The sequence below is a fragment of the Hyla sarda genome, unplaced genomic scaffold (assembly GCF_029499605.1).
Source record: "Hyla sarda isolate aHylSar1 unplaced genomic scaffold, aHylSar1.hap1 scaffold_1608, whole genome shotgun sequence".
NCBI lineage: Eukaryota > Metazoa > Chordata > Amphibia > Anura > Hylidae > Hyla > Hyla sarda.
In genome coordinates, this window is record NW_026608244.1 from 46,364 (window position 1) to 60,368 (window position 14,005).

Genomic DNA, 14,005 nt, shown 5'->3' on the forward strand with positions numbered 1-14,005 from the left:
GGCTGCAATATCTCAACGGAGAATACGTTTATATATATGTGTGTGTGTGCGCGTATATATATATATATATATATATATATATATATATTTCTCCGCCGAAATCACTTTTAAACCCATTTCCACCTTTTTTTCCCTTCTCTTCCTCTTACTTTTTTTTCACGTTTTTTTACGTTTTTCTCCTTTTCGCCTCTTTTCTGGGCGTATTATTCTTCTTTTTCTTCTTTTTTTTCGTCTAATGCATACCCCATCAGTGCAGCAATGCTTATTCAATACCGCCAGCAGATGGAGACACTGGGGGATAATTTTCTAAGGATTTATACTGATTTTTCCTGTCTGAATTTGTCGCACAGAAAGTTGCAGGCCAAATATGTGTGACATTTCTGCGACTTTAGCTTCTAGAGCATTTTTACAACATTATACATAGGTGCTGAATACATAAAAAGCGACTGTTCAGCGACAGACAAGTCGCATCGGCTGAAAGTAGGCCAGAATGTCAGTCCATGTTGGAGCAGGTTTAGATACAGTCTAAAGTATAGATCTCAAAGTCTGTGCACAGAATTTAGCAAGGGCCTCGCACCTTCTGATGCATCAGGTAGGTGCACAATAGCATAGCCTAACCCTCTGTACTTTGGTCTATATTGATGCGGGACATAGACAGCCAGCTGATGACCAATCCATTAGTGCAATGGATGGCTGGAAGCATTTGTCTTTGCCTTTGCAATACCACAGAAGCAATGCATGGTCAATGTACAGCAATGACACACCTGTGTGAACAGCCAGGAGACCCCCCCCCCCCCATGTGATGTTACATAGTTACATAGTTAGTACGGTCGAAAAAAGACATATGTCCATCAAGTTCAACCAGGGAATTAAGGGTAGGGGTGTGGCGCGATATTGGGGAAGGGATGAGATTTTATATTTCTTCATAAGCATTAATCTTATTTTGTCAATTAGGAACATTCAGCACCCACCCGCTATCAAGGCAGCTGCCTATCATGTCATGCCCTACCTGCACAGGTGTGCTGGCTACTCAAATGATCCAATTAAGGAGGCCATTTAGTCAGCAGCAGCAGAAGTCCTGTGCCTGGACGCTCCAACAGCGGCCAGACACAAGCAGAAGCAGAAGCAGCAGAAGCAGCAGCAGCACCACCTTTCGTTTTTTGGCTGCAGCAGCAGCAAGGCCCACAGGGCTGGCTAGCTGGCTAGCCAGCAAGCAGGTAGCAATGAAAGTAGGAATCTTTCTTTTTAACCCTGTAAGGGGGTGGTGCACTGTACCCGAAGATACTGCCATATCGGGTCAATGCATAGGGCGACGGAAGCAAGCTTCGAAATCGGCCCCCGTTCTCAAAAATCCATTTAATATATGGTCCCCAGATAGGGGACGTATCAGATATTAAACTGATAAGAACAGATACTACACTTGATCTTAGCCAAAAGGCCGAGAAGCGATAACCGTGAAAGGGGCGGGCCCAACAAGGTGCCCTTCATGGGCACTATCACTGCTTGCTGTCAGGGAGGCTGCCAGACAATTTTCCATGCACACTCTGGGCTGGGGGGCAGTCAACCACCAGTACACACAGCAGAACCTAAACCCATACCATTATTGCTAAGCAGCAAGACAGGGGCCCATTGCACTCCCACGGGGCCTTTTTAAATGCAATCCATAACCCGGATTTGCCAGGAACCCTTCTTACTCCTCCTACTTGCATGTGACACTGGGCTTAGGATCTGCATAGGAAACACACACACAAGCACACACCTACCTTTGTTGCCTGCAGATGCCTCCTTGGCTGTCCCCAAACGGTATCAAACCAACACCCACGGGAAGCTGTAAGCATAGAGGACATGCCTGCACCCCATTGGACTTACCTGTGTGGGTTAAATCCGGGTTATTTGACAACCTATGGCGGTGATGGTTCTGCTCAGGCAGAGCAGTGCTGATGCTCCTCATAAAGCTGTCGCTGCTGTGAAGGTTCTAGGTGACATCACAAATCCCTATGGTTACATACACAACAAAGCTGGGTTGTTGTTGTTTACACTCTGCAAGGCCTGTGGAAGTGAGTGACATCATAGCACTGTAGTTCTCAGGGTTCTAGATGGATGCAACAATCTCCTGTTGCTTCTATGAAGGCCATAATAGACGACATCACCAAACAGCTCCATAGTCACATACACAGCAAAGGAGAGATGTTGTTTACACCTAGTGATGTCAGTGGTATTGAGTGACATCACAGCACAGTGCTAAGGCTCCTGGGCCTGGACACAGCAGCGGCTGCAATATCTCAACGGAGAATACGTTTATATATATGTGTGTGTGTGCGCGTATATATATATATATATATATATATATATATATATATATATATATATATTTCTCCGCCGAAATCACTTTTAAACCCATTTCCACCTTTTTTTCCCTTCTCTTCCTCTTACTTTTTTTTCACGTTTTTTTACGTTTTTCTCCTTTTCGCCTCTTTTCTGGGCGTATTATTCTTCTTTTTCTTCTTTTTTTTCGTCTAATGCATACCCCATCAGTGCAGCAATGCTTATTCAATACCGCCAGCAGATGGAGACACTGGGGGATAATTTTCTAAGGATTTATACTGATTTTTCCTGTCTGAATTTGTCGCACAGAAAGTTGCAGGCCAAATATGTGTGACATTTCTGCGACTTTAGCTTCTAGAGCATTTTTACAACATTATACATAGGTGCTGAATACATAAAAAGCGACTGTTCAGCGACAGACAAGTCGCATCGGCTGAAAGTAGGCCAGAATGTCAGTCCATGTTGGAGCAGGTTTAGATACAGTCTAAAGTATAGATCTCAAAGTCTGTGCACAGAATTTAGCAAGGGCCTCGCACCTTCTGATGCATCAGGTAGGTGCACAATAGCATAGCCTAACCCTCTGTACTTTGGTCTATATTGATGCGGGACATAGACAGCCAGCTGATGACCAATCCATTAGTGCAATGGATGGCTGGAAGCATTTGTCTTTGCCTTTGCAATACCACAGAAGCAATGCATGGTCAATGTACAGCAATGACACACCTGTGTGAACAGCCAGGAGACCCCCCCCCCCCCCCCATGTTATGTTACATAGTTACATAGTTAGTACGGTCGAAAAAAGACATATGTCCATCAAGTTCAACCAGGGAATTAAGGGGTAGGGGTGTGGCGCGATATTGGGGAAGGGATGAGATTTTATATTTCTTCATAAGCATTAATCTTATTTTGTCAATTAGGAACATTCAGCACCCACCCGCTATCAAGGCAGCTGCCTATCATGTCATGCCCTACCTGCACAGGTGTGCTGGCTACTCAAATGATCCAATTAAGGAGGCCATTTAGTCAGCAGCAGCAGAAGTCCTGTGCCTGGACGCTCCAACAGCGGCCAGACACAAGCAGAAGCAGAAGCAGCAGAAGCAGCAGCAGCACCACCTTTCGTTTTTTGGCTGCAGCAGCAGCAAGGCCCACAGGGCTGGCTAGCTGGCTAGCCAGCAAGCAGGTAGCAATGAAAGTAGGAATCTTTCTTTTTAACCCTGTAAGGGGGTGGTGCACTGTACCCGAAGATACTGCCATATCGGGTCAATGCATAGGGCGACGGAAGCAAGCTTCGAAATCGGCCCCCGTTCTCAAAAATCCATTTAATATATGGTCCCCAGATAGGGGACGTATCAGATATTAAACTGATAAGAACAGATACTACACTTGATCTTAGCCAAAAGGCCGAGAAGCGATAACCGTGAAAGGGGCGGGCCCAACAAGGTGCCCTTCATGGGCACTATCACTGCTTGCTGTCAGGGAGGCTGCCAGACAATTTTCCATGCACACTCTGGGCTGGGGGGCAGTCAACCACCAGTACACACAGCAGAACCTAAACCCATACCATTATTGCTAAGCAGCAAGACAGGGGCCCATTGCACTCCCACGGGGCCTTTTTAAATGCAATCCATAACCCGGATTTGCCAGGAACCCTTCTTACTCCTCCTACTTGCATGTGACACTGGGCTTAGGATCTGCATAGGAAACACACACACAAGCACACACCTACCTTTGTTGCCTGCAGATGCCTCCTTGGCTGTCCCCAAACGGTATCAAACCAACACCCACGGGAAGCTGTAAGCATAGAGGACATGCCTGCACCCCATTGGACTTACCTGTGTGGGTTAAATCCGGGTTATTTGACAACCTATGGCGGTGATGGTTCTGCTCAGGCAGAGCAGTGCTGATGCTCCTCATAAAGCTGTCGCTGCTGTGAAGGTTCTAGGTGACATCACAAATCCCTATGGTTACATACACAACAAAGCTGGGTTGTTGTTGTTTACACTCTGCAAGGCCTGTGGAAGTGAGTGACATCATAGCACTGTAGTTCTCAGGGTTCTAGATGGATGCAACAATCTCCTGTTGCTTCTATGAAGGCCATAATAGACGACATCACCAAACAGCTCCATAGTCACATACACAGCAAAGGAGAGATGTTGTTTACACCTAGTGATGTCAGTGGTATTGAGTGACATCACAGCACAGTGCTAAGGCTCCTGGGCCTGGACACAGCAGCGGCTGCAATATCTCAACGGAGAATACGTTTATATATATGTGTGTGTGTGCGCGTATATATATATATATATATATATATATATATATATATATATTTCTCCGCCGAAATCACTTTTAAACCCATTTCCACCTTTTTTTCCCTTCTCTTCCTCTTACTTTTTTTTCACGTTTTTTTACGTTTTTCTCCTTTTCGCCTCTTTTCTGGGCGTATTATTCTTCTTTTTCTTCTTTTTTTTCGTCTAATGCATACCCCATCAGTGCAGCAATGCTTATTCAATACCGCCAGCAGATGGAGACACTGGGGGATAATTTTCTAAGGATTTATACTGATTTTTCCTGTCTGAATTTGTCGCACAGAAAGTTGCAGGCCAAATATGTGTGACATTTCTGCGACTTTAGCTTCTAGAGCATTTTTACAACATTATACATAGGTGCTGAATACATAAAAAGCGACTGTTCAGCGACAGACAAGTCGCATCGGCTGAAAGTAGGCCAGAATGTCAGTCCATGTTGGAGCAGGTTTAGATACAGTCTAAAGTATAGATCTCAAAGTCTGTGCACAGAATTTAGCAAGGGCCTCGCACCTTCTGATGCATCAGGTAGGTGCACAATAGCATAGCCTAACCCTCTGTACTTTGGTCTATATTGATGCGGGACATAGACAGCCAGCTGATGACCAATCCATTAGTGCAATGGATGGCTGGAAGCATTTGTCTTTGCCTTTGCAATACCACAGAAGCAATGCATGGTCAATGTACAGCAATGACACACCTGTGTGAACAGCCAGGAGACCCCCCCCCCCCCCCCATGTTATGTTACATAGTTACATAGTTAGTACGGTCGAAAAAAGACATATGTCCATCAAGTTCAACCAGGGAATTAAGGGGTAGGGGTGTGGCGCGATATTGGGGAAGGGATGAGATTTTATATTTCTTCATAAGCATTAATCTTATTTTGTCAATTAGGAACATTCAGCACCCACCCGCTATCAAGGCAGCTGCCTATCATGTCATGCCCTACCTGCACAGGTGTGCTGGCTACTCAAATGATCCAATTAAGGAGGCCATTTAGTCAGCAGCAGCAGAAGTCCTGTGCCTGGACGCTCCAACAGCGGCCAGACACAAGCAGAAGCAGAAGCAGCAGAAGCAGCAGCAGCACCACCTTTTGTTTTTTGGCTGCAGCAGCAGCAAGGCCCACAGGGCTGGCTAGCTGGCTAGCCAGCAAGCAGGTAGCAATGAAAGTAGGAATCTTTCTTTTTAACCCTGTAAGGGGGTGGTGCACTGTACCCGAAGATACTGCCATATCGGGTCAATGCATAGGGCGACGGAAGCAAGCTTCGAAATCGGCCCCCGTTCTCAAAAATCCATTTAATATATGGTCCCCAGATAGGGGACGTATCAGATATTAAACTGATAAGAACAGATACTACACTTGATCTTAGCCAAAAGGCCGAGAAGCGATAACCGTGAAAGGGGCGGGCCCAACAAGGTGCCCTTCATGGGCACTATCACTGCTTGCTGTCAGGGAGGCTGCCAGACAATTTTCCATGCACACTCTGGGCTGGGGGGCAGTCAACCACCAGTACACACAGCAGAACCTAAACCCATACCATTATTGCTAAGCAGCAAGACAGGGGCCCATTGCACTCCCACGGGGCCTTTTTAAATGCAATCCATAACCCGGATTTGCCAGGAACCCTTCTTACTCCTCCTACTTGCATGTGACACTGGGCTTAGGATCTGCATAGGAAACACACACACAAGCACACACCTACCTTTGTTGCCTGCAGATGCCTCCTTGGCTGTCCCCAAACGGTATCAAACCAACACCCACGGGAAGCTGTAAGCATAGAGGACATGCCTGCACCCCATTGGACTTACCTGTGTGGGTTAAATCCGGGTTATTTGACAACCTATGGCGGTGATGGTTCTGCTCAGGCAGAGCAGTGCTGATGCTCCTCATAAAGCTGTCGCTGCTGTGAAGGTTCTAGGTGACATCACAAATCCCTATGGTTACATACACAACAAAGCTGGGTTGTTGTTGTTTACACTCTGCAAGGCCTGTGGAAGTGAGTGACATCATAGCACTGTAGTTCTGAGGGTTCTAGATGGATGCAACAATCTCCTGTTGCTTCTATGAAGGCCATAATAGACGACATCACCAAACAGCTCCATAGTCACATACACAGCAAAGGAGAGATGTTGTTTACACCTAGTGATGTCAGTGGTATTGAGTGACATCACAGCACAGTGCTAAGGCTCCTGGGCCTGGACACAGCAGCGGCTGCAATATCTCAACGGAGAATACGTTTATATATATGTGTGTGTGTGCGCGTATATATATATATATATATATATATATATATATATATATATATATATTTCTCCGCCGAAATCACTTTTAAACCCATTTCCACCTTTTTTTCCCTTCTCTTCCTCTTACTTTTTTTTCACGTTTTTTTACGTTTTTCTCCTTTTCGCCTCTTTTCTGGGCGTATTATTCTTCTTTTTCTTCTTTTTTTTCGTCTAATGCATACCCCATCAGTGCAGCAATGCTTATTCAATACCGCCAGCAGATGGAGACACTGGGGGATAATTTTCTAAGGATTTATACTGATTTTTCCTGTCTGAATTTGTCGCACAGAAAGTTGCAGGCCAAATATGTGTGACATTTCTGCGACTTTAGCTTCTAGAGCATTTTTACAACATTATACATAGGTGCTGAATACATAAAAAGCGACTGTTCAGCGACAGACAAGTCGCATCGGCTGAAAGTAGGCCAGAATGTCAGTCCATGTTGGAGCAGGTTTAGATACAGTCTAAAGTATAGATCTCAAAGTCTGTGCACAGAATTTAGCAAGGGCCTCGCACCTTCTGATGCATCAGGTAGGTGCACAATAGCATAGCCTAACCCTCTGTACTTTGGTCTATATTGATGCGGGACATAGACAGCCAGCTGATGACCAATCCATTAGTGCAATGGATGGCTGGAAGCATTTGTCTTTGCCTTTGCAATACCACAGAAGCAATGCATGGTCAATGTACAGCAATGACACACCTGTGTGAACAGCCAGGAGACCCCCCCCCCTCCCCCCCCATGTTATGTTACATAGTTACATAGTTAGTACGGTCGAAAAAAGACATATGTCCATCAAGTTCAACCAGGGAATTAAGGGGTAGGGGTGTGGCGCGATATTGGGGAAGGGATGAGATTTTATATTTCTTCATAAGCATTAATCTTATTTTGTCAATTAGGAACATTCAGCACCCACCCGCTATCAAGGCAGCTGCCTATCATGTCATGCCCTACCTGCACAGGTGTGCTGGCTACTCAAATGATCCAATTAAGGAGGCCATTTAGTCAGCAGCAGCAGAAGTCCTGTGCCTGGACGCTCCAACAGCGGCCAGACACAAGCAGAAGCAGAAGCAGCAGAAGCAGCAGCAGCACCACCTTTTGTTTTTTGGCTGCAGCAGCAGCAAGGCCCACAGGGCTGGCTAGCTGGCTAGCCAGCAAGCAGGTAGCAATGAAAGTAGGAATCTTTCTTTTTAACCCTGTAAGGGGGTGGTGCACTGTACCCGAAGATACTGCCATATCGGGTCAATGCATAGGGCGACGGAAGCAAGCTTCGAAATCGGCCCCCGTTCTCAAAAATCCATTTAATATATGGTCCCCAGATAGGGGACGTATCAGATATTAAACTGATAAGAACAGATTTTTTTTTTTTTTTTTTTTTATCTAAAGCCGAGGAACGTGCTTTCGATTCACCCAAAGTGCAAGAAAAAGTGCAAACGTGTTACACTAAAAAAAACGTGCACAAAGGATGCGGTCTATCGCAAGCCCTTCTCCGATAGGAGAGAGGCCCCCCAACAAACCTTACCCTTCGCCTCCGGACCAAAAGGTACCTGCGAGGTTCCAGGTTCGATGTCCCTTTTCGCCGAAGCTACTAGGGGACCACAAATGCTCCCGGCATCCCCCTTGGCGTTAGCCAAGGTATCTGCCCGCAGAGCCGATTACGGTAGGTACCCTGCCAAAGCAGGAGTACCCGGGGTATTTGCAGGGAGGTGCGGAACCTAATGGCCACACACACCTCCCCTAGACCGCCAGGAGGGACACCCAGAAGGGCTACCGCATCCTGACCAATCCTGTGAACACACAACACGCAAAAAGTGACACAGTGAGACAAAAAAAAAGAAATAAATAAGTGAATGTGTGCAGATATACTGCCCGGACATCCGGCCGGATCTATAAAAATTTCTCTGATCCTAGCCAGAAGGCCGGGAATCAAGAGGTGAGTGCCACAAGGTGAAGAGATTATGGTGCCCGTGCTTCAACTCAGTGAGCCTATTCTCCCAGTGAGTTTCGGCACCTCGGGGTCACCACTCCCCGAGGCACAAAAGTACCTCGGCTCTAGACCCTCTCAGCCTCATGGCGAGACCCGGAGGGAACAGGTCACATCGGGGCAGCCGTCGAGCTGATTCCTCAGAACCAGCCCCGGAAAGCCCTGGTACACCTGCTCCTCCATGCAGCACCCATCCCCACCAGCCCCATACCGGCGTTACTATACACCGGCATGATAAACTGATAAGAACAGATACTACACTTGATCTTAGCCAAAAGGCCGAGAAGCGATAACCGTGAAAGGGGCGGGCCCAACAAGGTGCCCTTCATGGGCACTATCACTGCTTGCTGTCAGGGAGGCTGCCAGACAATTTTCCATGCACACTCTGGGCTGGGGGGCAGTCAACCACCAGTACACACAGCAGAACCTAAACCCATACCATTATTGCTAAGCAGCAAGACAGGGGCCCATTGCACTCCCACGGGGCCTTTTTAAATGCAATCCATAACCCGGATTTGCCAGGAACCCTTCTTACTCCTCCTACTTGCATGTGACACTGGGCTTAGGATCTGCATAGGAAACACACACACAAGCACACACCTACCTTTGTTGCCTGCAGATGCCTCCTTGGCTGTCCCCAAACGGTATCAAACCAACACCCACGGGAAGCTGTAAGCATAGAGGACATGCCTGCACCCCATTGGACTTACCTGTGTGGGTTAAATCCGGGTTATTTGACAACCTATGGCGGTGATGGTTCTGCTCAGGCAGAGCAGTGCTGATGCTCCTCATAAAGCTGTCGCTGCTGTGAAGGTTCTAGGTGACATCACAAATCCCTATGGTTACATACACAACAAAGCTGGGTTGTTGTTGTTTACACTCTGCAAGGCCTGTGGAAGTGAGTGACATCATAGCACTGTAGTTCTGAGGGTTCTAGATGGATGCAACAATCTCCTGTTGCTTCTATGAAGGCCATAATAGACGACATCACCAAACAGCTCCATAGTCACATACACAGCAAAGGAGAGATGTTGTTTACACCTAGTGATGTCAGTGGTATTGAGTGACATCACAGCACAGTGCTAAGGCTCCTGGGCCTGGACACAGCAGCGGCTGCAATATCTCAACGGAGAATACGTTTATATATATGTGTGTGTGTGCGCGTATATATATATATATATATATATATATATATATATATATATTTCTCCGCCGAAATCACTTTTAAACCCATTTCCACCTTTTTTTCCCTTCTCTTCCTCTTACTTTTTTTTCACGTTTTTTTACGTTTTTCTCCTTTTCGCCTCTTTTCTGGGCGTATTATTCTTCTTTTTCTTCTTTTTTTTCGTCTAATGCATACCCCATCAGTGCAGCAATGCTTATTCAATACCGCCAGCAGATGGAGACACTGGGGGATAATTTTCTAAGGATTTATACTGATTTTTCCTGTCTGAATTTGTCGCACAGAAAGTTGCAGGCCAAATATGTGTGACATTTCTGCGACTTTAGCTTCTAGAGCATTTTTACAACATTATACATAGGTGCTGAATACATAAAAAGCGACTGTTCAGCGACAGACAAGTCGCATCGGCTGAAAGTAGGCCAGAATGTCAGTCCATGTTGGAGCAGGTTTAGATACAGTCTAAAGTATAGATCTCAAAGTCTGTGCACAGAATTTAGCAAGGGCCTCGCACCTTCTGATGCATCAGGTAGGTGCACAATAGCATAGCCTAACCCTCTGTACTTTGGTCTATATTGATGCGGGACATAGACAGCCAGCTGATGACCAATCCATTAGTGCAATGGATGGCTGGAAGCATTTGTCTTTGCCTTTGCAATACCACAGAAGCAATGCATGGTCAATGTACAGCAATGACACACCTGTGTGAACAGCCAGGAGACCCCCCCCCTCCCCCCCCATGTTATGTTACATAGTTACATAGTTAGTACGGTCGAAAAAAGACATATGTCCATCAAGTTCAACCAGGGAATTAAGGGGTAGGGGTGTGGCGCGATATTGGGGAAGGGATGAGATTTTATATTTCTTCATAAGCATTAATCTTATTTTGTCAATTAGGAACATTCAGCACCCACCCGCTATCAAGGCAGCTGCCTATCATGTCATGCCCTACCTGCACAGGTGTGCTGGCTACTCAAATGATCCAATTAAGGAGGCCATTTAGTCAGCAGCAGCAGAAGTCCTGTGCCTGGACGCTCCAACAGCGGCCAGACACAAGCAGAAGCAGAAGCAGCAGAAGCAGCAGCAGCACCACCTTTTGTTTTTTGGCTGCAGCAGCAGCAAGGCCCACAGGGCTGGCTAGCTGGCTAGCCAGCAAGCAGGTAGCAATGAAAGTAGGAATCTTTCTTTTTAACCCTGTAAGGGGGTGGTGCACTGTACCCGAAGATACTGCCATATCGGGTCAATGCATAGGGCGACGGAAGCAAGCTTCGAAATCGGCCCCCGTTCTCAAAAATCCATTTAATATATGGTCCCCAGATAGGGGACGTATCAGATATTAAACTGATAAGAACAGATACTACACTTGATCTTAGCCAAAAGGCCGAGAAGCGATAACCGTGAAAGGGGCGGGCCCAACAAGGTGCCCTTCATGGGCACTATCACTGCTTGCTGTCAGGGAGGCTGCCAGACAATTTTCCATGCACACTCTGGGCTGGGGGGCAGTCAACCACCAGTACACACAGCAGAACCTAAACCCATACCATTATTGCTAAGCAGCAAGACAGGGGCCCATTGCACTCCCACGGGGCCTTTTTAAATGCAATCCATAACCCGGATTTGCCAGGAACCCTTCTTACTCCTCCTACTTGCATGTGACACTGGGCTTAGGATCTGCATAGGAAACACACACACAAGCACACACCTACCTTTGTTGCCTGCAGATGCCTCCTTGGCTGTCCCCAAACGGTATCAAACCAACACCCACGGGAAGCTGTAAGCATAGAGGACATGCCTGCACCCCATTGGACTTACCTGTGTGGGTTAAATCCGGGTTATTTGACAACCTATGGCGGTGATGGTTCTGCTCAGGCAGAGCAGTGCTGATGCTCCTCATAAAGCTGTCGCTGCTGTGAAGGTTCTAGGTGACATCACAAATCCCTATGGTTACATACACAACAAAGCTGGGTTGTTGTTGTTTACACTCTGCAAGGCCTGTGGAAGTGAGTGACATCATAGCACTGTAGTTCTGAGGGTTCTAGATGGATGCAACAATCTCCTGTTGCTTCTATGAAGGCCATAATAGACGACATCACCAAACAGCTCCATAGTCACATACACAGCAAAGGAGAGATGTTGTTTACACCTAGTGATGTCAGTGGTATTGAGTGACATCACAGCACAGTGCTAAGGCTCCTGGGCCTGGACACAGCAGCGGCTGCAATATCTCAACGGAGAATACGTTTATATATATGTGTGTGTGTGCGCGTATATATATATATATATATATATATATATATATATATATATATTTCTCCGCCGAAATCACTTTTAAACCCATTTCCACCTTTTTTTCCCTTCTCTTCCTCTTACTTTTTTTTCAAGTTTTTTTACGTTTTTCTCCTTTTCGCCTCTTTTCTGGGCGTATTATTCTTCTTTTTCTTCTTTTTTTTCGTCTAATGCATACCCCATCAGTGCAGCAATGCTTATTCAATACCGCCAGCAGATGGAGACACTGGGGGATAATTTTCTAAAGATTTATACTGATTTTTCCTGTCTGAATTTGTCGCACAGAAAGTTGCAGGCCAAATATGTGTGACATTTCTGCGACTTTAGCTTCTAGAGCATTTTTACAACATTATACATAGGTGCTGAATACATAAAAAGCGACTGTTCAGCGACAGACAAGTCGCATCGGCTGAAAGTAGGCCAGAATGTCAGTCCATGTTGGAGCAGGTTTAGATACAGTCTAAAGTATAGATCTCAAAGTCTGTGCACAGAATTTAGCAAGGGCCTCGCACCTTCTGATGCATCAGGTAGGTGCACAATAGCATAGCCTAACCCTCTGTACTTTGGTCTATATTGATGCGGGACATAGACAGCCAGCTGATGACCAATCCATTAGTGCAATGGATGGCTGGAAGCATTTGTCTTTGCCTTTGCAATACCACAGAAGCAATGCATGGTCAATGTACAGCAATGACACACCTGTGTGAACAGCCAGGAGACCCCCCCCCCCCCCATGTTATGTTACATAGTTACATAGTTAGTACGGTCGAAAAAAGACATATGTCCATCAAGTTCAACCAGGGAATTAAGGGGTAGGGGTGTGGCGCGATATTGGGGAAGGGATGAGATTTTATATTTCTTCATAAGCATTAATCTTATTTTGTCAATTAGGAACATTCAGCACCCACCCGCTATCAAGGCAGCTGCCTATCATGTCATGCCCTACCTGCACAGGTGTGCTGGCTACTCAAATGATCCAATTAAGGAGGCCATTTAGTCAGCAGCAGCAGAAGTCCTGTGCCTGGACGCTCCAACAGCGGCCAGACACAAGCAGAAGCAGAAGCAGCAGAAGCAGCAGCAGCACCACCTTTTGTTTTTTGGCTGCAGCAGCAGCAAGGCCCACAGGGCTGGCTAGCTGGCTAGCCAGCAAGCAGGTAGCAATGAAAGTAGGAATCTTTCTTTTTAACCCTGTAAGGGGGTGGTGCACTGTACCCGAAGATACTGCCATATCGGGTCAATGCATAGGGCGACGGAAGCAAGCTTCGAAATCGGCCCCAGTTCTCAAAAATCCATTTAATATATGGTCCCCAGATAGGGGACGTATCAGATATTAAACTGATAAGAACAGATACTACACTTGATCTTAGCCAAAAGGCCGAGAAGCGATAACCGTGAAAGGGGCGGGCCCAACAAGGTGCCCTTCATGGGCACTATCACTGCTTGCTGTCAGGGAGGCTGCCAGACAATTTTCCATGCACACTCTGGGCTGGGGGGCAGTCAACCACCAGTACACACAGCAGAACCTAAACCCATACCATTATTGCTAAGCAGCAAGACAGGGGCCCATTGCACTCCCACGGGGCCTTTTTAAATGCAATCCATAACCCGGATTTGCCAGGAACCCTTCTTACTCCTCCTACTTG

The 14,005-nt window shown here is 46.4% G+C and overlaps 7 non-coding genes across 7 annotated transcripts; all 7 read right to left on the reverse strand.

Annotated features, from left to right (window-relative positions):
- Nucleotides 1–1,259: 1,259 nt before the first annotated feature.
- LOC130310965 (U2 spliceosomal RNA) lies at nt 1,260–1,450 on the reverse strand. The gene has a single exon (XR_008859422.1). It is a non-coding gene; the product is annotated as a U2 spliceosomal RNA (small nuclear RNA).
- Nucleotides 1,451–3,547: 2,097 nt separating this feature from the next.
- Nucleotides 3,548–3,738, reverse strand: LOC130310966 (U2 spliceosomal RNA). Its single transcript, XR_008859423.1, has one exon. It is a non-coding gene; the product is annotated as a U2 spliceosomal RNA (small nuclear RNA).
- A 2,089-nt stretch (nt 3,739–5,827) lies between these two features.
- On the reverse strand, nt 5,828–6,018 carry LOC130310968 (U2 spliceosomal RNA). Its single transcript, XR_008859425.1, has one exon. It is a non-coding gene; the product is annotated as a U2 spliceosomal RNA (small nuclear RNA).
- Nucleotides 6,019–8,116: 2,098 nt separating this feature from the next.
- On the reverse strand, nt 8,117–8,303 carry LOC130310978 (U2 spliceosomal RNA). The gene has a single exon (XR_008859435.1). It is a non-coding gene; the product is annotated as a U2 spliceosomal RNA (small nuclear RNA).
- A 697-nt stretch (nt 8,304–9,000) lies between these two features.
- Nucleotides 9,001–9,187, reverse strand: LOC130310982 (U2 spliceosomal RNA). Its single transcript, XR_008859438.1, has one exon. It is a non-coding gene; the product is annotated as a U2 spliceosomal RNA (small nuclear RNA).
- A 2,091-nt stretch (nt 9,188–11,278) lies between these two features.
- Nucleotides 11,279–11,469, reverse strand: LOC130310969 (U2 spliceosomal RNA). The gene has a single exon (XR_008859426.1). It is a non-coding gene; the product is annotated as a U2 spliceosomal RNA (small nuclear RNA).
- A 2,089-nt stretch (nt 11,470–13,558) lies between these two features.
- On the reverse strand, nt 13,559–13,749 carry LOC130310956 (U2 spliceosomal RNA). The gene has a single exon (XR_008859413.1). It is a non-coding gene; the product is annotated as a U2 spliceosomal RNA (small nuclear RNA).
- Between the last annotated feature and the right edge of the window lie 256 nt (nt 13,750–14,005).